Below are 20,501 nucleotides of genomic sequence, written 5' to 3'. Positions count from 1 at the left end.
CTGTATAGGGGGTGGTCTTCACTAGGTCAGCTCGCCCTGGAAGGGTTGGTGTCACGACCCAGAGGGTCCACTCCAGGAGTCGTCACAGTATAATCAGGCCATGGACCCCGCTGGTACCACCGCCCCCATCCAAAAGGAACTGGTGTTCCTACGGGAGAGTCAGACCAGGATTATGGCCTTTTTGAAATCCATAGAGTCCCGTTTGTCGGCCATGCAGTCCTCTGACCCTGGGAATGCTTCCTAGCTGGCCAGCCGCCAGCAAGAACTCACACAGCAACGCGACACCCAGGCCCATATCCTCAACTATATGGCATCGGTAGACAGTCGGCTTCTTTCCATACAATCCGTTTCTGCCCAGTTCTCGGCCCCGCACCTGATGCCGCGCCTCGGCAAGCCACCCCGATATAGCGGGGACCCTAAGTTTTGTCGAGGATTTCTGAACCAATGCCGGTTACATTTTGAGCTTTAGCCGCAGCACTATCCCACTGAGCGCGCCCAAATTGCCTTTATTGTTTCACACTTAGAGGGGGAGGCGTTAGCATGGGTGAACCCCCTCTGGGAGCGCAATGACCCACTCGTCTCTCAGCTTTCCACCTTTTTGGACACCTTCCGCAAGGTGTTCGACGAGCCGGGTCGTCTGGCTTCTACCACCGAGTCCCTCTTTAACCTCCATCAGTGTACGCTATCGGTGGGACAATATGCCATCCGTTTTCGTACCTTGTCCTCCGAACTCGGTTGGAACAACGAGGCTCTTGTAGGGATCTTTTGGCGTGGCCTGTCCGGTCGGATCAAAGACAAACCGGCAGCTTGGGGTACTCCCACCTCTTTAGAGGATCTGATCTCTCTGGCGACACGCATTGACCTGCGGTTTCAGGAACGTGCCCGTGAATTAGCCAGAGAGAGGAGCTCCTCTCACCTCCTCCGTTCCTGCTCCAAGAAGCCGGGAAACTTCTCCGCCTAGGGTTGATAGGAGAGGCCTCCCTAGGTGGACGTGATTCCTCTCCTCCCCTGCTCGTGTCCGTATTATTGAATCTCGGTGCCAAGCGTTATTCTGAGGAGGCTTTTCTGGATTCTGGCGCAGAGGGGAATTTTATCACACTCGAGGAGGTTAAAAATACCGGATTCCTGTCAGATCCCTGGAAACTCCTCGGTCGATTGTTTTGGTCAATGGTACGTCCGTGCAGGAGACCGTTACCCAGGCCACCGAAGAGATCGAGCTGCAGATCGGAGCCCTGCACCTGGAGAAGATCTCCTTCCTCGTGTTGTCTACCATGTCTTACACCCTTCTTCTAGGCCTCCCTTGGCTACGGACTCATGAGCCAACCCTGGACTGGCAGTCGGGCGAGATACTCCGGTGGGGACCGTTCTGTCAGGAGAAGTGCCTGTTGCCCGTCCGTCTGATGAACTCTGCCGGTCCATCACCGGCACCTACAGGTCTGCCGTCGGCTTACTGGTCCTTAGCAGATGTCTTCGACAAGAAGGAGGCCGAGACTCTGCCCCCCCATCGGCCATATGACTTTCCGATTGACCTCATTCCTGGTTCTACGCCACCCAGGGGTAGGATATACCTGCTATCCCCTGCTGAGACCCAAGCTATGTCTTAGTATATCCAGGAGAACCTTGCGAGAGGTTTTATCCGTAAGTCCTCCTCGCCCGCGGGAGCGGGATTTTTCTTTGTAAAAAAGGACGGCTCCCTCCGTCCTTGCATAGACTACCGAGGCTTGAACGATATCACGGTCAAGAACAAGTACCCATTGCCATTGATCCCGGAGCTCTTTGACCGACATAGAGGAGCTCGAATTTTCACCAAACTGGATCGTCGTGGGGCCTACAACTTGATCCGCATTCCTTCCGGGGATGAGTGGAAGACCGCCTTTAACACCAGAGACGGTCACTACGAGTACTTGGTCATGCCCTTTGGCCTCTGCAATGCCCCAGCGGTGTTCCAGGAGTTTGTGAATGATGTCTTCCGGGATATGCTGTACTCCTGCGTGGTAGTCTATCTGGATGACATCCTCGTTTTTTCTCCAGACCTCTCCGCCCACAGAAAGAACGTGCATCAAGTCCTCCAGCGCCTGAGGGAGAACCGCCTTTATGCCAAGCTCTAGAAATGTGCCTTTGAACAAACGTCCCTGCCATTCTTGGGGTACATTATCTCAGAATCAGGTCTACGCATGGATCCGGCAAAGGTGTCCGCCGTCCTCGATTGGCCACAGCCCCATGGGGTGAAGGCAATCCAACGCTTCCTTGGTTTTGCGAACTACTACCGACAGTTCGTTCCTCATTTCTCCTCGTTGGTTCGCCCCATCTCATCCCTTATCTGCAAGGGAGCTAACCCAAAGGCTTGGCCCTCTGAGGCTGAAGAGGCCTTCCAGTCGTTGAAACAAGCCTTCGCCGCTGCTCCGGCGCTTCACCGACCTGAGGTTAGTAGACCTTTCACTCTCGAGGTGGACGCATCCTCTACCGGGGCTGGCGCAGTCCTTCTGCAGAAATCCTCTTCTGGACGTTTTGTCACCTGTGGCTTCTTTTCTAAAGTATTTTCCTCCACTGAGCAGAACTACTCCATTGGCGACAAAGAGCTATTGGCCATTAAGTTGGCCTTGGAGGAGTGGAGGTACTTACTGGAAGGTGCCATACATCCATTCAAGATCTTCACGGACCATAAGAACCTGGCGTACATCCAGTCCGCACAGAGGCTCAATCCTGCTTTGACTTTGAGCTACATTTTCGGCCCGGCGATAAGAACGTTAGAGCGGATGCGTTGTCAAGATCATTCCTGTCGTCTGATGCAGAGCAAGAACCCTCTCATATCATTGATATATCCAAAGTAATTACTGTGGCTCCTGTCAAGTTAACCACGTTACCTCCGGGAAGAACCTTTGTGGCTGAGAATAACCGAAAACGAGTGCTAAATTGGGGACATTCGTCCAAGATTGCCGGCCACGTTGGTGTCAAAAAGACTTTGGACTTAATCTCTCGCCATTATTGGTGGCCTTCACTCTCCCAGGATGTTAAAGACTTTGTAGCATCTTGCCCGTCCTGTGCCCAGAACAAGATACCCAGACAACCACCCTCCGGTCTTCTGTTCCCGCTTCCCGTTCCGTCGGCTCCATGGCAGCACATAGCCATGGATTTCATTACTGATCTGCCTTGTTCTTCCGGTTGTACTGTGGTCTTGGTGATTATAGACCGATTTTTAAAGATGGCCCACTTCATTCCTTTTCCCGGCCTACCCTCTGCTCCTGACTTGGCGAAGATCTTCATTTCCCATATCTTCAGGATTCACGGCTTCCCCCAGCACATCGTGTCAGACAGAGGGGTCTGTTATGATTGAGTCACCGTAGGAGGCAAAAACAGAAATGCTAGCTAAGTCCAGAAAACCAGAGAAGTTGGCAACTATCAGATTGCAGACCCCTGAACCTATCAACACAACTAGCAGTAGCCGTGGGGGGTTCCTACGATGACCTAGACCCCTCGATCACAGCCGGAGAGATACATAGGCCTAAAGAAGGAAAGGGGAAATCTAACTGCCCCAGAGCAGACCCCAAAGCAATAGGCAGCCCCCCACATATAATGACGGTGAAGCAAGATGAAAACACTTACACAGACAGAAAGGCAGGCTGAGCAAAGACGGGGCCCAAAAACTACTTAGATAGGAACGGATAGGAAGGCTGCTGTCTGCAATCTGCCAAAACCCTATCAGAGACAAAAGCCAACAAGCTGATATAAAAATGGCCCTGAAGCAACTAAGCTTCAAAAACTAAATCAGCACTCAGGTACTTTCAGAAGACAGAGCTAACGGAACACTGCACACTCCAGCAGGGAGTGGAAGAATCCAAAAAGCAAGAAAAACAAAAACAAATCTTAAATGCAAAAAGGCAAAACAGAAAACTTAGCTTTAGGAGAGCAGGAATCAGACTGGTGCCCAAGAGTCCACAGAGAAATCACCCGCAGGGCAGAAAGGGCGTAGGCTGCCTTAAATCCAGTCAGTGACTCCACTCAGCCAATCGTCTTCATTAGTCCCAGGTGCCTGATAATCGGCTCACTACCTTCCTTCACTAGAACAGGGAGTTCACCAGGCCTCAGTGACGGAGGGGAAAATGAACTCACAACAGTACCCCCCCTTGAGGAGGGGTCACCGAACCCTCAACAACGCTACCAGGGCGATCAGGGTGAGCCCGATGAAAGGCACGCACCAATCTTTTGGCATGAATATCAGAGGCAGAGACCCAGGAATTATCCTCCTGACCATAACCCTTCCACTTAACCAAATACTGGAGTCTCCGTCTAGCCAGACGGGAATCCAGAATTTTCTCTACCTCATATTCCAAGTTATCTTCAACCAATACAGGGTCCGGAGGTGCCACCTCAGGCACAACTGGCTCAACAAACCTCTTCAACAAGGACTTATGGAACACATTATGGATCTTAAATGTGACAGGAAGAGCCAAACGAAAAGAGACCGGATTAATAATCTCCAAAATCTTGTAAGGTCCAATAAATCTAGGCTTAAACTTAGGAGAAGCCACCTTCATAGCAATATTTTTTGATGATAACCACACCATATCACCAATCTTAAACTGGGGACCAATGGTCCTATGTCGATTGGAAAACCGCTGGGCCTTTTCCTGGGAGAGAGATAACTTATCCACCACTTGGTCCCAGATCTGGTGTATTCTCTCCACCACAGTGTCAACACCTGGGCAGGCAGAGGGCTCCACCTGCCCTGAAAAAAATCGAGGATGAAACCCAAAGTTACAAAAAAAAGGTGACATCAAAGTGGCAGAACTAGCTCTATTATTTAAAGCAAATTCGGCCAAGGGCAGAAATGAAACCCAATCATCCTGATCAGCGGAAATAAAACATCTCAAATACGACTCCAAGGTCTGGTTTGTTCTCACTGTCTGCCCATTGGTCTGAGGGTGAAAAGCAGAGGAGAAGGACAACTGAATTCCCAACTTGGAACAGAACGTCCTCCAAAATTTAGACACAAATTGAACTCCTCTGTCAGATACAATGTTCTCAGGAAACCCGTGCAAGCGAACCACCTGTTGCAAAAACAGGGGCACCAACTCAGAGGAAGATGGCAACTTAGGGAGAGGTACAAGATGAACCATCTTAGAGAACCTATCACAAATCACCCAAATAACAGTCATTCTTTGAGAGACCGGCATATCAGAGATGAAATCCATTGAAATATAGGTCCATGGCCTCCTGGGGTCCGGCAAAGGCATCAACAACCCACTAGAGCGAGAACAAGATTTAGACCGGGAGCAAGTCCCACAAGACTGCACAAAATTCCTGACATCATGAGACAAGGTGGGCCACCAAAAAGAACGACTCACCAGATCTCTAGTACCAAAAATACCCGGATGACCAGCCAATGCAGAGCAATGAACTTCAGACATCACTCTCTTCTTCCACTGGTCAGGAACATACAACTTTCCACTGGGGCAACGCTCAAGTTTGTCCTCCTGGAACTCTTGCAGAGCAAGTCTCAAATCGGGCGAGATGGCAGAAAGAACTACCCCTTCGCCTAAGATGGTAGCAGGCTTGGTCACCACAGGAGAATCAGCAAAGAAACTCCTAGAGAGGGCGTCTGCCTTGACATTCTTAGTTCCAGGAAGGAAAGAGACCACAAAATCAAAACGTGTAAAAAACAAGGCCCACCTAGCCTGTCTGGGGTTCAAGCGTTTAGCCGACTCTAGGTAAATCAAATTTTTGTGGTCAGTGAGGACCACAACTTGATGTTTGGCTCCCTCCAACCAATGTCTCCACTCCTCAAATGCCCATTTCATGGCCAACAGTTCCCGATTCCCCACATCATAGTTACGTTCAGATGAAGAGAACTTTCGGGAAAAGAAAGCACAGGGATTCATTTTAGATGTTACCGGATCCTTTTGGGACAACACTGCTCCTGCACCAATCTCAGAAGCATCCACCTCTACCTGAAATGGGAGCGAGACATCAGGTTGCCGCAGAACCGGGGCGGAGGTAAATCTACGCTTCAGCTCCTGAAAGGAAGCAACCGCCTCCGGAGACCAATTCAACACATCCGCCCCCTTCCTGGTCAGGTCAGTCAATGGTTTGGCAATACTAGAAAATTTTGCTATAAATTTCCGATAAAAATTAGCAAAACCCAAAAACTTCTGGAGGGCCTTCAAAGAAGTGGGCTGAACCCAATCATAAATGGCCTGTACCTTGGCCGGGTCCATTTCAATAGTTGACGGAGACAAAATAAATCCCAAAAAAGAAATCCTCTGTACTCCAAAAAGGCATTTTGATCCTTTGACATACAGAGAATTCTCTCTCAAGATCCGGAACACAGTCCGAATGTGTTCCACATGAGCATCCCAATCCTTGGAGAAGATCAAAATATCGTCCAGATAGATAATCAATAATTTATCAACAAAGTCTCGGAAAATATCGTTCATGAAGCACTGGAAGACAGAAGGGGCATTAGTGAGCCCAAAAGGCATCACCAGGTACTCAAAATGTCCCTCCGGAGTATTAAACACCGTCTTCCATTCATCCCTCTGCTTAATGCGGATAAGATTATACGCCCCCCTGAGGTCAAGCTTTGTAAACCAGCAAGCACCTCTGACTCTAGAGAATAGATCCGAAATCAGGGGTAACGGATACTGATATTTAATAGTAATTTTATTGAGGGCACGATAATCAATACAAGGCCTTAAAGAACCATCCTTCTTGGCCACAAAAAAAAACCCGGCACCTTAGGGTGAAGAGGATGGTCTAATATGACCCTTCTCCAACGCCTCCTTAATATAGGACCGCATAGCCTCGTGCTCGGGTACAGATAAATTGAAGAGCCGACCCTTAGGAAATGTACACCCCGGGCTTAGTTCAATTGCACAGTCATAACTCCTATGAGGAGGCAAGGACGCAGACTCATTCTCACTAAATACATTATAGAAGTCCGCCAAATAGTCAGGAACCTCATGCGACTGAGGAGAGGTGGAAAAAACCGGAGCCTCACTAAAGGTACACCGGCAACCCCAACTCACCACAGACACAGACTTCCAATCCAAAACTGGATTATGAATCTGCAACCAGGGAAACCCCAGAACAACGGCATCATGCAGACCATGCAACACCAAAAATCTGTAATTTTCTTGGTGGTCTGGGGCGACCCGCATGACCAACTGGGTCCAAAACTGAGGTTTATTTTTAGCCAGAGGGGTAGCATCAATCCCCCTCAAAGGGATAGGCGTCTGCAGAGAAGTCAACGGAAATCCACAACGTTTAGCAAAATCCAAGTCCATTAGGTTTAGCGCTGCTCTCGAATCCACAAAAGCCTTGGCGGAAAATGTGGACAGGGAACAGATCAGAGTAATCGCCAAAAGAAACTTAGGCTGAACCCCACCAACAGAAAACGTGTGTGCAAAGCGTTTCTCACGTTTAGGACAAACAGAAATAATATGTGAGGCATCTCCACAGAAAAAACACAGCTTATTGCGCCTTCTGAATTCCTGACGTTGCGCCTTAGACAAAACTCTATCTCATTGCATAGGTTCAGACGTCTGTTCAACCGGTGGCAACACCTCTCGTGTAATCCTGCGTTCACGTAAACGCCGATCAACCTGAATGGCTAAAGACATAGAATCGTCCAGACCAGAGGGAACAGGAAATCCCACCATAGTATCTTTTACGGCTTCTGACAAACCCTTCCGAAAGAGAGCAGCCAAGGCACTATCATTCCAGGTAGTAAGGACCGCCCACTTTCGGAACTTTTGACAGTACAACTCTGCAGATTCTCGACCCTGGTTCAATGCTAACAGGGTCTTTTCAGCCTGATCAATAGCATTAGGTTCATCGTACAGCAACCCCAAGGCTTGAAAAAATGCGTTCACATTAGTCAGAATAGGGTCATCTGGTTTCAAAGAAAACGCCCAATCCTGGGGATCGCCGCGCAGCAAAGAGATGACAATTTTAACCTGCTGCGCGGGGCTCCCTGACGAGTTAGGCTTCAAAGCAAAAAATAATTTACAATTATTTTTGAAACTCAAAAATTTAGATCGATCCCCAAAAAATACATCAGGTGTGGGGATCTTTGGTTCAACAGCATGTGAACGAGCAAGATAGGCAGAAATTCCTCGCACTTCAGCAGCGAGCTGCTCCACACGATCAGACACTTGCTTTATCTCCATTGAGAGAAAAAAAAAATTCCCCCTACGGCCTCAGAGATATAGAGGAAAGAATATACACACTTTTTTTTTTTTTAAACACAATTCTTTCCTGCTATTGAGTACCCCAGGATCTGCGGTTTGGCGGGTGATTCTGTTATGATTGAGTCACCGTAGGAGGCAAAAACAGAAATGCTAGCTAAGTCCAGAAAACCAGAGAAGTTGGCAACTATCAGATTGCAGACCCCTGAACCTATCAACACAACTAGCAGTAGCCGTGGGGGGTTCCTACGATGACCTAGACCCCTCGATCACAGCCGGAGAGATACATAGGCCTAAAGAAGGAAAGGGGAAATCTAACTGCCCCAGAGCAGACCCCAAAGCAATAGGCAGCCCCTCACATATAATGACGGTGAAGCAAGATGAAAACACTTACACAGACAGAAAGGCAGGCTGAGCAAAGACGGGGCCCAAAAACTACTTAGATAGGAACGGATAGGAAGGCTGCTGTCTGCAATCTGCCAAAACCCTATCAGAGACAAAAGCCAACAAGCTGATATAAAAATGGCCCTGAAGCAACTAAGCTTCAAAAACTAAATCAGCACTCAGGTACTTTCAGAAGACAGAGCTAACGGAACACTGCACACTCCAGCAGGGAGTGGCAGAATCCGAAAAGCAAGAAAAACAAAAACAAATCTTAAATGCAAAAAGGCAAAACAGAAAACTTAGCTTTAGGAGAGCAGGAATCAGACTGGTGTCCAAGAGTCCACAGAGAAATCACCCGCAGGGCAGAAAGGGCGTAGGCTGCCTTAAATCCAGTCAGTGACTCCACTCAGCCAATCGTCTTCAATAGTCCCAGGTGCCTGATAATCAGGCTCACTACCTTCCTTCACTAGAACAGGGAGTTCACCAGGCCTCAGTGACGGAGGGGAAAATGAACTCACAACAGGGGTCCAATTCACCTCCTGGTTCTGGAGAGCTCTATGCTGACTCATGAAAGTGTCATTGGATTTCTCTTCCGCCTATCACCCCCAAACCAATGGGCAGGTGGAACGTACCAACCAGATCCTTACATCCTACCTCCGGCATTTTTCTAATGCTCATCAGAATGACTGGGTCGGTCTACTTCCTTGGGCTGAGTTCGCCTACAATAATCACTCCAGTGAATCGTCTACCAAGTCTCCTTTCTTCATCGTCTTTGGTCAGCATCCCAATGTGCCTCTACCGGTACTTCCTGTCTCGGTGGTACCTGCTGCCGATTCTCTGTCTGTGGAGTTCTCCAGGGTATGGCAGGAGACCAAAACCGCTCTCGAGAAAGCACGGGACAGAATGAAATTACACGCTGACAAGAGGCGCCTGGACGTTCCTCCATTTCTCCCTGGTGACAAGGTGTGGCTCTCCACCAAATACGTCCGCCTTAAGGTAGCATCTTACAAACTGGGTCCCCGTTACATTGGTCCTTTTGAGGTCCTCAGGCGGATTAATGATGTTGCTTACAAATTGAAGCTGCCTCCTTCACTCCGTATTCCCAATTCCTTCCATGTGTCTCTCCTTAAACCTGTGGTTCTTAACCGAATTCATCCTTCTCCAGGCCACATACCCCAGCCTGTTGGCTTGGGGGATGAGTTTGAGGTGAATGACATTTTGGCCATGAAGAAGGTAAGAGGGAGAACCATGTTCTTGGTCGATTGGAAGGGTTTTGGCCCCGAGGAGAGGTCATGGGAACCCAGGGAGAATATCCACGCACCCCAGATTTTGTCTAAGTTCCTCTCCAGTTTTAGAAAGAGGGGGCGTAAAGGGGGGGTACTGTCACGCCGCACTCACCTGGGGGCGGGACCTCGGTCCTGACGTCATCTCTTCCGGAGCCGCGGTCACTCCGGGGGTCCCGTCGGGTGCGCACGCGCAGCTCTCGTCCCCGGGTCTCCTCCTCCATGTCACGTTTGCGCTTGCGCGCTCCTGTCAGTGCTGTATAGGGCTCGGTCCTCTCTATGGTAATGGAGGACCTGACCCGGAACCTGTAGTGGTCATGTGCTTTCTGGCTAGGTCCTGACCCGGAACCAGTAGTAGTCATGTGCTATATCAGACGACCTCCCCCTGTGTTGTTTTGGCTCTGTTTTCAGTTACTTAAACTTACATCTCTTCTGTATTGATCTTTATCATCTTGAAACATGGGTCCTACAGCCCAGAAACATGTTGTTTTTTTGTGAGATTTAAAAAATAAACTTCACAGGGATTTGAAGCATCTGGGAGGCAGCCATATTTGTTATATAGCCTCCCCTGGAGACCAATGCCACTCTTGTGCCTGTGACATGGTGATACCTACAACACACTCCTGGACTCTTATGTTTCTTGGGTATAGTGATTACATAACAGATCAGTAATATCAAATACCTTAGAAATAAGACTTCAAAATACATCACATCACGACATGCACACTGAAGACACAGGACATTAATAAAAGTATTCTCAAGTTAATTTACTTCCAAAAAACAAGATGTGAAGGCATGGAGGTCGCCGTGCATGAATCTGAAACAAATAAGTGTTGATCTGGTGCAGTCTAGATGTTATGTGACTTCTTGGCTTGTGTTTTATGGACACCATGGCTGGTATTATAGCATACTACAGCTGGTATGGACACAGTGCCCATCTGGTGGAACTGACTGATAGTGGTATAAAAAACGTCATATGTCGCAACATTTTTGTACAATTTTGCAAAACTTTATAGGTGTTGTACAGCAGAATCCTGGTGAAACACCTGGATGAATCTGGCGCTATATATACCGCATATATGAGTAGCTATGAAGCATATTTGGTTCGGAAGATGGTAACTTGTTCTAGGAAACTACAGAGTACTGTATTTCTTGCAACATTTCTTCTCCTTAGGACGAAGTCACACTACCGTATAACACAGCCGAGTGTTAAGCTATAAAACATCACATAGTACTCGGCCCAGTGTTATTCTATGGGGAAGCTCAGATCTGCCATTATTATCTCATGCTGATACAGCACAGGAGAACAGTTGCAGCATGCTGCGATTTGTCAGCAAGACTCGGATCACTGGCATTCATACAAGTCTATGGGTGCGTGTGAAACATTGCACTGCACTCAAATATCACCTGAGTGTGATATTCACTGACAACAGTGGAGATGGAGAAATTACTTTCTCCATCTCCTCCACAGCTGTACTCCGATCCTGTCATACGAGAGGATCAGAGCACACTTGGCTCCCAATCTCAGCAGAGCTGTAACCGATGGTCATTAGCATATCGTATAGGATTCTATACGCTAGTGTGACTCCGGACTTAAGCCCCCGTCACACACTGCGATATCGCTAGCAATATCGCTGTAAAGTCACCGATTTTGTGACGTTGCAGCGATATTGCTAGCGATATCGTTGCATGTGATACTTACCTCCGACCGGCTCCCCCGCTGCTCATCGTTGGTCGCGCGAGAAGCTCCTGGATCATTTCTCGTCGGCCACTTCCTGCTGCGCTTCCTGTGGCGCCGACGCGTGGAGCCGGGCGGGAGGACGCAGGATCGCCTGGTGTGACAGGTAAGTAGCGATCCCCGTCCCCAGCGATGTCGCTGGTGAGATCTGCCTGTGTGGCAGCTCACTAGCGACCACCTAGCGATGCACCAGCGATCCTGACCGCGTCATATCGCTGGTCGGAATCGCTGGTGCATCGCTAGGTGTAACGGTACCCTTAGACTTGTTCTTATCTTCTCAAGTCACATGCTGACTTACTACCATTAAAGTCAGGAAGAATTTTTCCCTTTTAGAGGTTTTTGTCTTCCCCTGGATCAACCCAGTAGATTTTAGATTGGATAGACCCATTTGTTCAAACTTATCAACTACAACTACAGTGGCCTATAAAAGTTTGGGCACCATGGTCAAAATTATTGTTATTGTGAACAGTTGAACAAGTTGAAGATGAAATGATCTCTAAAATGGCTAAAGTTAAAGATGACACTTTTTCTTTGTATTTTTGGCAAAAATAATTATATATTTTCATCTTTTGCATTTTAAAAATTACTAAAAGGAAAATGGTCCGATGCAAAAGTTTTAGCAGTCTGCATGGTTAATACCTAATAGCACCCCATTTTGAAAGTATCACAGTTCGTAAACACTTTTTGTAGTCAGACAAGAGTCTTTCAATTTTTGTTTGAGGGATTTTCATCCATTCTTCAGAAAATTCCTTCAGTTCTGTGAGATTCATGGGTCGTCTTGCATGCACTGCTATTTTGAGGTCTAGCACCACATTTTCAATGATGCTCAGATCAGAGGACTGTGAGGACCAATATAAAAAATTCAGCTTGTGCCTTTTCAGGCAGTCTATTGTGAATTTTGACATGTATTTAGGATCATTATCCATTTGTAGAATCCATCCTCTTTTCAACTTCAGCTTTCTTACAGATGGTGTTATGTTTGCATCAATAATTTGCTGAAATTTAATTGAATCCAATCTTACCTCTATCCATGAAATATTCCCTTGTCATTGGCTGCAGCACAACCCCACAGCTTGGTTGGCGAGATGTTCTTTTCCTAAAATTCTGTGCGCTTTTTTCTCCACACATAAATTTGATCATTGTGGCAAACAGTTATTTTTATCCTCATCGGTCCACATAATGCATCAGTCTTGATTAGATATTCTTTTGCATAATTCTGATGCTGAATTTTATGTTGAGGCTCCAGGAGATTTTTTATTCTGATGACTCTTCCATGAAGGCCATATTTGTGCAGGTGTCTCTGAACAGTAGAACAATGTACTACAACTCCAGAGTCTGCTAAATCTTTCTGAAGGACTTCTGCAGTCAATTGGGGGTTCTGATTTGCCACTCTAAAGGTACTGTCACACTAAGCGATATCGCTAGCAATATCGCTATAACTTGTGACGTTATAGCGATATTGCTAGCGATATCGCTGTGTGTGATACTTACCTACAACCCACTCCCCCGCTGGTTATCGCTGATCGCGCGAGAACGTCCAGGACTGTTTCTCGTCGTCAGCTTCCTGCGGCGCTTCCTGCTGTGACGACGAGCGACACATGGAGTCGGGCGGGAGGACGCAGGATCGCCTGGTGTGACAGGTAAGTAGCGACCCCGTCCCCAGCGATGTCGCTAGTGAGATCTGCCTGTGTGGCAGCTCACTAGTGACAACTTAGCGATGTACCAGCGATCCTGACCGCGTCATATCGCTGGTCGGGATCGCTGGTACATCGCTAAGTGTGACAGTACCTTAACAATCCCATGAGCAGCTCTAACTTAATTTTTGCTTGGTCTTCCAGACCTTATCTTGACCCCCACTGTTCCTGTTAGCTGCCATTTCTTAATTACATTTCAATCTGAAAGGGCAACTTGAAAAAGCTTTGCTATCTTCTTATAGCTTTCTCCTGCTTTGTTTGCCTCCACAATTTTCATTTTCAGAGCGCCAGGCAGCTGCTTAGAAGAACCCATGGCTGCTGTTTTTGGCACAAGGGTAGAGGAGGTTGTATTTTATACAGCAGGGAAATCTGCATCAGAGGAGGTTGTATTTTATACAGCAGGGAAATCTGCATCACCTGGCCCTTCTTAATGATGATAGTGACCAAGTTATAACCCTAACGAGCTAATTAACCCCTTCCCGACCTTTGACGCCACGTAGGCGTCATGAAAGTCGATGCCAATCCGACCCATGACGCCTATGTGGCATCATGAATTCATAGCCCCCTGCGGGTCGGGTGACCGGGGTCACTGAAAGGTCACCCTACCCGCACACACAGGACACTTTGTACTTCACTCCAGGGGGGTGGCTTAGCCCCCCGTGGCTACGATCGCTCTGATTGGCTGTTAAAAAGTGAAACAGTCAATCAGAGCGATTTTGTAATATTTCACCAATGAAATTTGGTGAAATATTACAATCCAGCCATGGCCGATGCTGTAATAGCATCTGTCATTGCTGGAGACCGAGAACTGACCCCCCCACACCGACTGGCAGGAGCGATCGGCCCCCGCCACCTATTTACTGGCTGGTTGGGACTGGCTGAATTCCATTTTTGTCTCTGATCAGTTGATCTCTTTGCTCTGTTTTCAGAAAATACCTGAGTGCTGATATAGTGATTTTGAAGTCTAGCGACTTCAGGGCCTTTTTACCTATCAGACGGTTGGGACATTTTTGTAGGGTTTTTTGCGGATTGCAGCCAGCATCTTTTCTGTCCTGTCCTATCTAGTTAGTTGGACCCCATCGTTTGCTCAGCCTGTCTTTCTGTCTGTGTTTGTGTTTTCATCTGTTTTTCACCGACAATACATGTTGGGGGCGGTCTATTGCTTTGGGGTCTGCTCTGTGGCAGTTTAGATTTCCCCTTTCTTTAGGCTTATGTAGTTCTCCGGCTGTGACGAGGGGTCTAGGGCACCGTAGGAACCCCCACGGCTACTGTTAGTTGTGGTGAATAGGATCAGGGGTCTGCAATCCGATAGCTACCAACCTCTCCGGTTTTCTGGACTTAGCTTGTATTTTTGTTTTCTCCTCCGGTGACTCATTCATAACACTCCCCCTTGAGGAGGGGTCACCGAACCCTCATCCATGCCACCAGGGCGATCAGGATGGGCCCGATGAAAAGCACGAACCAATCTTTCGGCATGAATATCGGTTGCAGGGACCCAAGAATTATCCTCCTGGCCATAACCCTTCCATTTAACCAAATACTGGAGTCTCCGTCTAACCAGATGAGAATCGAGTATCTTCTCAACCTCATATTCCACATTACCTTCAACCAATACAGGGTCAGGAGGTGCCACCACAGGAACTACTGGCTCAACAAACCTCTTTAGCAGAGACTTATGAAACACGTTATGGATCTTGAATGTAACAGGAAGAGCCAATCGAAAAGAGACCGGATTAAGAATCTCCAAAATCTTGTAAGGTCCAATAAATCTCGGTTTAAACTTTGGAGAAGCCATCTTCATAGAGATATTCTTTGATGACAGCCAAACCATATTACCCACCTTAAACCGGGGACCAATGGTCCTATGCCGGTTGGAAAACCGCTGGGCCTTTTCCTGGGAGAGAGACAACTTATCCACCACTTGGTCCCAGATCTGGTGCATTCTCTCCACCACAGTGTCAACACCTGGGCAGGCAGAAGACTCCACCTGCCCTGAAGAGAATCGAGGATGAAACACAAAGTTACAAAAAAAAAGTGACATCAAAGTGGCAGAACTAGCTCTATTATTTAAAGAAAATTCGGCCAAGGGCAAAAATGAAACTCAATCACCCTGATCAGCAGAAATAAAACATCTCAAATACAACTCCAAAGTCTGGTTTGTTCTCTCCGTCTGCCCATTGGTCTGAGGGTGAAACGCAGAGGAGAAGGACAACTGAATTCCCAGCTTGGAACAGAAAGTCCTCCAAAATCTAGAAACAAACTGAACTCCTCTGTCAGATTCAATGTTCTCAGGAATCCCGTGCAAGTGAACCACCTGTTGCAAAAACAAGGGCACCAACTCAGAGGAAGATGGCAACTTAGGGAGTGGTACAAGATGGACCATCTTAGAGAATCTATCACAAATCACCCAAATAACAGTCATTCTCTGAGAGACAGGCATATCAGAGATAAAATCCATTAAAATATGGGTCCATGGCCTCCTGGGCACCGGCAAAGGCATCAACAACCCACTAGAGCGAGAACAAGGTTTAGACCGGGAGCAAGTCCCACAGGACTGCACAAAATTCCTGACATCACGAGACAAGGCGGGCCACCAAAAAGACCGACTCACCAAATCTCTAGTACCAAAAATACCTGGATGACCAGCCAATGCGGAGCAATGAACCTCAGACATCACTCTCTTCCTCCACTGGTCAGGAACATACAATTTTCCATTGGGACAATGCTCAGGTTTGTCCTCCTGAAGTTCTTCCAGAGCATGTCTCAAATCGGGCGAGATGGCAGAAAGAACTACCCCCTCACCTAAGATGGTAGCAGGCTTGGTCACAATAGGAGAATCAGCAAAGAAACTCCTAGAGAGGGCGTCTGCCTTGACATTCTTAGTGCCCGGAAGAAAAGAGACCACAAAATCAAAATGTGTGAAAAACAAGGCCCCCCTAGCCTGTCTAGGGTTCAAGCGTTTGGCCGACTCCAGGTAAATCAAATTCTTGTGGTCAGTAAGGACCACGACTTGATGTTTAGCTCCCTCCAACCAATGTCTCCACTCCTCAAATGCCCATTTCATTGCTAACAGTTCCCGATTCCCCACATCATAGTTACGTTCGGATGGGGAGAACTTTCGGGAAAAGAAAGCACAGGGATTCATTTTAGATGTTACAGGATCTTTTTGGGACAAAACAGCTCCTGCACCAATCTCAGAAGCGTCCACCTCTACCTGAAACGGGAGTGAGACATCAGGTTGCCGCAAAACCGTGGCAGAAGTGAACCTTCGCTTCAGCTCCTGAAAGGAAGAAACAGCCTCCGGAGACCAATTCAGCACATCAGCACCCTTCTTAGTCAAATCAGTCAATGGTTTGGCAATACCAGAAAAATTAGCTATAAATTTACGATAAAAATTAGCAAAACCCAAAAACTTCTGGAGGGCCTTCAAAGAAGTGGGCTGAACCCAATCGTAAATGGCCTGTACCTTGGCCGGGTCCATTTCAATAGTTGACGGAGACAAAATAAATCCCAAAAATGAAATCCTCTGTACACCAAAAAGGCATTTCGATCCCTTGACATACAGGGAATTCTCCCTCAAAATCCGGAACATAGTCCAAACATGTTCCACATGAGGGTCCCAATCCTTGGAAAAGATCAAAATATCATCCAGATAGATGATCAAAAATGTATCCACAAAATCTCGGAAAATATCATTCATGAAGCACTGGAAGACAGAAGGGGCATTAGTGAGCCCAAAAGGCATCACCAGGTACTCAAAATGTCACTCCGGAGTATTAAATGCCGTCTTCCATTCATCCCCCTGCTTAATGCGAATAAGATTATACGCCCCCCCTGAGGTCAAGCTTGGTAAACCAGCAAGCACCTTTAACTCTGGAGAATAGATCAGAAATCAGGGGTAACGGATACTGATATTTAACAGTAATTTTGTTGAGGGAACGATAGTCAATACAAGGCCTTAATGAACCATCTTTCTTGGCTACAAAAAAAAACCCCCGGCACCTAAGGGTGAAGAGGATGGTCTAATATGACCCTTCTCCAACGACTCCTTAATATAGGATCACATAGCCTCGTGCTCGGGTACAGATAAATTGAAAAGTCGACCCTTGGGAAATTTACACCCAGGGCTCAGCTCAATTGCACAGTCATAACTCCTATGAGGAGGCAAAGATGCAGACTCATTCTCACTAAATACATCATAAAAATCAGCCAAATAGTCAGGAACATCATGCGACTGGGGAGAGGTGGAGAAAACAGGAGCGTCACTAAGGGCACAACGACAACCCCAACTCACCACAGACACAGATTTCCAATCCAAAACTGGATTATGGATTTGCAACCAGGGAAACCCCAGAACGATGGTATCATGCAAATTATGCAACACCAAAAATCTGCAATTTTCTTGATGGTCTGGGGCGACCCGCATTACCACCTGGGTCCAAAACTGAGGTTTATTCTTCGCCAAAGGAGTAGCATCAATACCCCTCAAAGGGATAGGCATCCGCAGAGGTGTCATAGGAAACCCACAATGTTTAGCAAAATCCAAGTCCATCAGGTTCAGAGCTGCTCCCGAATCCACAAAAGCCTTAGCGGAAAATGTGAACAGGGAGCAGATCAGAGTAATTGCCAGAAGAAACTTAGGTTGAACACCACCCACAGCAAATGTGTGTGCAAAACGTTTCTCTCGTTTATGGCAGACAGAAATCATATGAGAGGCATCTCCACAGAAAAAACACAGCTTATTACGCCCTCTGAACTCCTGATGTTGCGTCCTAGACAAAACTATCACATTGCATAGGTTCAGACATTTGTCCAACAGGTGGCAACACCTGTCGTACAGTTTTGCGTTCACGCCAACGCCGATCAACCTGAATGGCTAATGACTAGAGTTGAGCGAAACGAGTCGAAAAAATTCAAAAGTCGCCGACTTTTGGCAAAGTCGGGTTCTAGGATGAGGTCGGCCACGAGGTCGGCGACTTACGCGCCAAAGTCGCGTTTCAAAAGTTTGTTTTGCGCTCTTTTTCAGCCAATCAGGATCCACGGACACTGTGGGCAACGTGATGACATAGGCACGGGTCACCACCATCTTTCAGAAGGGCATGCAAGTGATTGGCTTGCTTTGGTGGGCGTCACAGGGGGTATAAAAGGGCGTGCACGCCGACCGCCATCTTACTTCTGCCGATCTCAGTATAGGGAGAGGTTGCTGCTGATTCTGTAGGGAGAGCGTTAGGCAGGGAAGAAGACAAAAAACTGCTTCTGCTGCTAGCGATTTGGCCTGCACAACACACCAGTCACTGTGTGTGCAGTGCAAGGGGAGGCTATATAGTGGTGTATCAGTGGTGTTGGTTGTTGGGCTGCCTTCTAAGGCTTCCTGACATTCCTGCATTGCTGTTTACCCACTGCTCCGCAAACTGCTTTTTTAAAAGCAATCCCAATTTTTTTTTTTGTCCTGCTGAGAAGACAAAAAAACTGCTTCTGCTGCTAGCAATTTGGCCTGCACAACACACCAGTCACTTTGTGTGCAGTGCAAGGGGAGGCTATATAGTGGTGTATCAGTGGTGTTGGTTGTTGGGCTGCCTTCTAAGGCTTCCTGACATTCCTGCATTGCTGTTTACCCACTGCTCCGCAAACTGCTTTTTTAAAAGCAATCCAATCTCCCTTATCCTCTAGTCACTTTTGTCACAGCTGTGCCATCGAGCCTGTCACATAGCGCTCAGATATTCATTGGGCCTCACACAATCCAAAAGTGTCCAGTGTCCAAAAGTGTGTGCAGATATTCAAAATCTCCCTTATCCTCTAGTCACTTTGGTCACAGCTGTGCCATCGAGCCTGTCACATAGCGCTCAGATATCAGTGGGCCTCACACAATCCAAAAGTGTCCATCCAGTGTCCAAAAGTGTGTGCAGAGATTCAAAATCTCCCTTATCCTCTAGTCACTTTGGTCACAGCTGTGCCATCGAGCCTGTCACATAGCGCTCAGATATCAGTGGGCCTCACACAATCCAAAAGTGTCCATCCAGTGTCCAAAAGTGTGTGCAGAGATTCAAAATCTCCCTTATCCTCTAGTCACTTTGGTCACAGCAGTGCCATCGAGCCTGTCACATAGCGCTCAGATATCAGTGGGCCTCACACAATCCAAAAGTGTCCAGTGTCCAAAAGTGTGTGCAGAGATTCAAAATCTCCCTTATCCTCTAGTCACTTTGGTCACAGCAGCTGTGCCATCGAGCCTGTCACATAGCGCTCAGATATTCATTGGGCCTCACACAATCCAAAAGTGTCCAGTGTCCAAAAGTGTGTGCAGAGATTCAAAATCTCCCTTATCCTCTAGTCACTTTGGTCACAGCTGTGCCATCGAGCCTGTCACATAGCGCTCAGATATCAGTGGGCCTCACACAATCCAAAAGTGTCCATCCTGTGTCCAAAAGTGTGTGCAGAGATTCAAAATCTCCCTTATCCTCTAGTCACTTTGGTCACAGCTGTGCCATCGAGCCTGTCACATAGCGCTCAGCTATCAGTGGGCCTCACACAATCCAAAAGTGTCCATCCAGTGTCCAAAAGTGTGTGCAGAGATTCAAAATCTCCCTTATCCTCTAGTCACTTTGGTCACAGCTGTGCCATCGAGCCTGTCACATAGCGCTCAGATATCAGTGGGCCTCACACAATCCAAAAGTGTCCATCCAGTGTCCAAAAGTGTGTGCAGAGATTCAAAATCTCCCTTATCCTCTAGTCACTTTTGTCACAGCTGTGCCATCGAGCCTGTCACATAGCGCTCAGATATTCATTGGGCCTCACACAATCCAAAAGTGTCCAGTGTCCAAAAGTGTGTGCAGAGATTCAAAATCTCCCTTATCCTCTAGTCACTTTGGTCACAGCTGTGCCATCGAGTCTGTCACATAGCGCTCAGATATCAGTGGGCCTCACACAATCCAAAAGTGTCCATCCAGTGTCCAAAAGTGTGTGCAGAGATTCAAAATCTCCCTTATCCTCTAGTCACTTTTGTCACAGCTGTGCCATCGAGCCTGTCAAATAGCGCTCAGATATTCATTGGGCCTCACACAATCCAAAAGTGTCCAGTGTCCAAAAGTGTGTGCAGAGATTCAAAATCTCCCTTATCCTCTAGTCACTTTGGTCACAGCTGTGCCATCGAGCCTGTCACATAGCGCTCAGATATCAGTGGGCCTCACACAATCCAAAAGTGTCCAGTGTCCAAAAGTGT

At 47.5% G+C, this 20,501-nt stretch overlaps 1 protein-coding gene across 4 annotated transcripts in view; it reads left to right on the top strand.

The window, feature by feature from the left end:
• The window catches only part of TRIM67 (tripartite motif containing 67), a 779,172-nt gene that overhangs the window by 25,426 nt on the left and 733,245 nt on the right, over window positions 1-20,501 (top strand). The gene's annotated exons all lie outside the window — the stretch shown is intronic.

The sequence above is a fragment of the Dendrobates tinctorius genome, unplaced genomic scaffold (genome assembly GCF_039654945.1).
Source record: "Dendrobates tinctorius isolate UK_male_01 unplaced genomic scaffold, ASM3965494v1 ptg000181l, whole genome shotgun sequence".
NCBI classification, from domain to species: Eukaryota; Metazoa; Chordata; class Amphibia; order Anura; family Dendrobatidae; genus Dendrobates; species Dendrobates tinctorius.
Note: the sequence above shows the minus strand (reverse complement) of the source record. Positions and strands in the feature narration are given on the sequence as shown.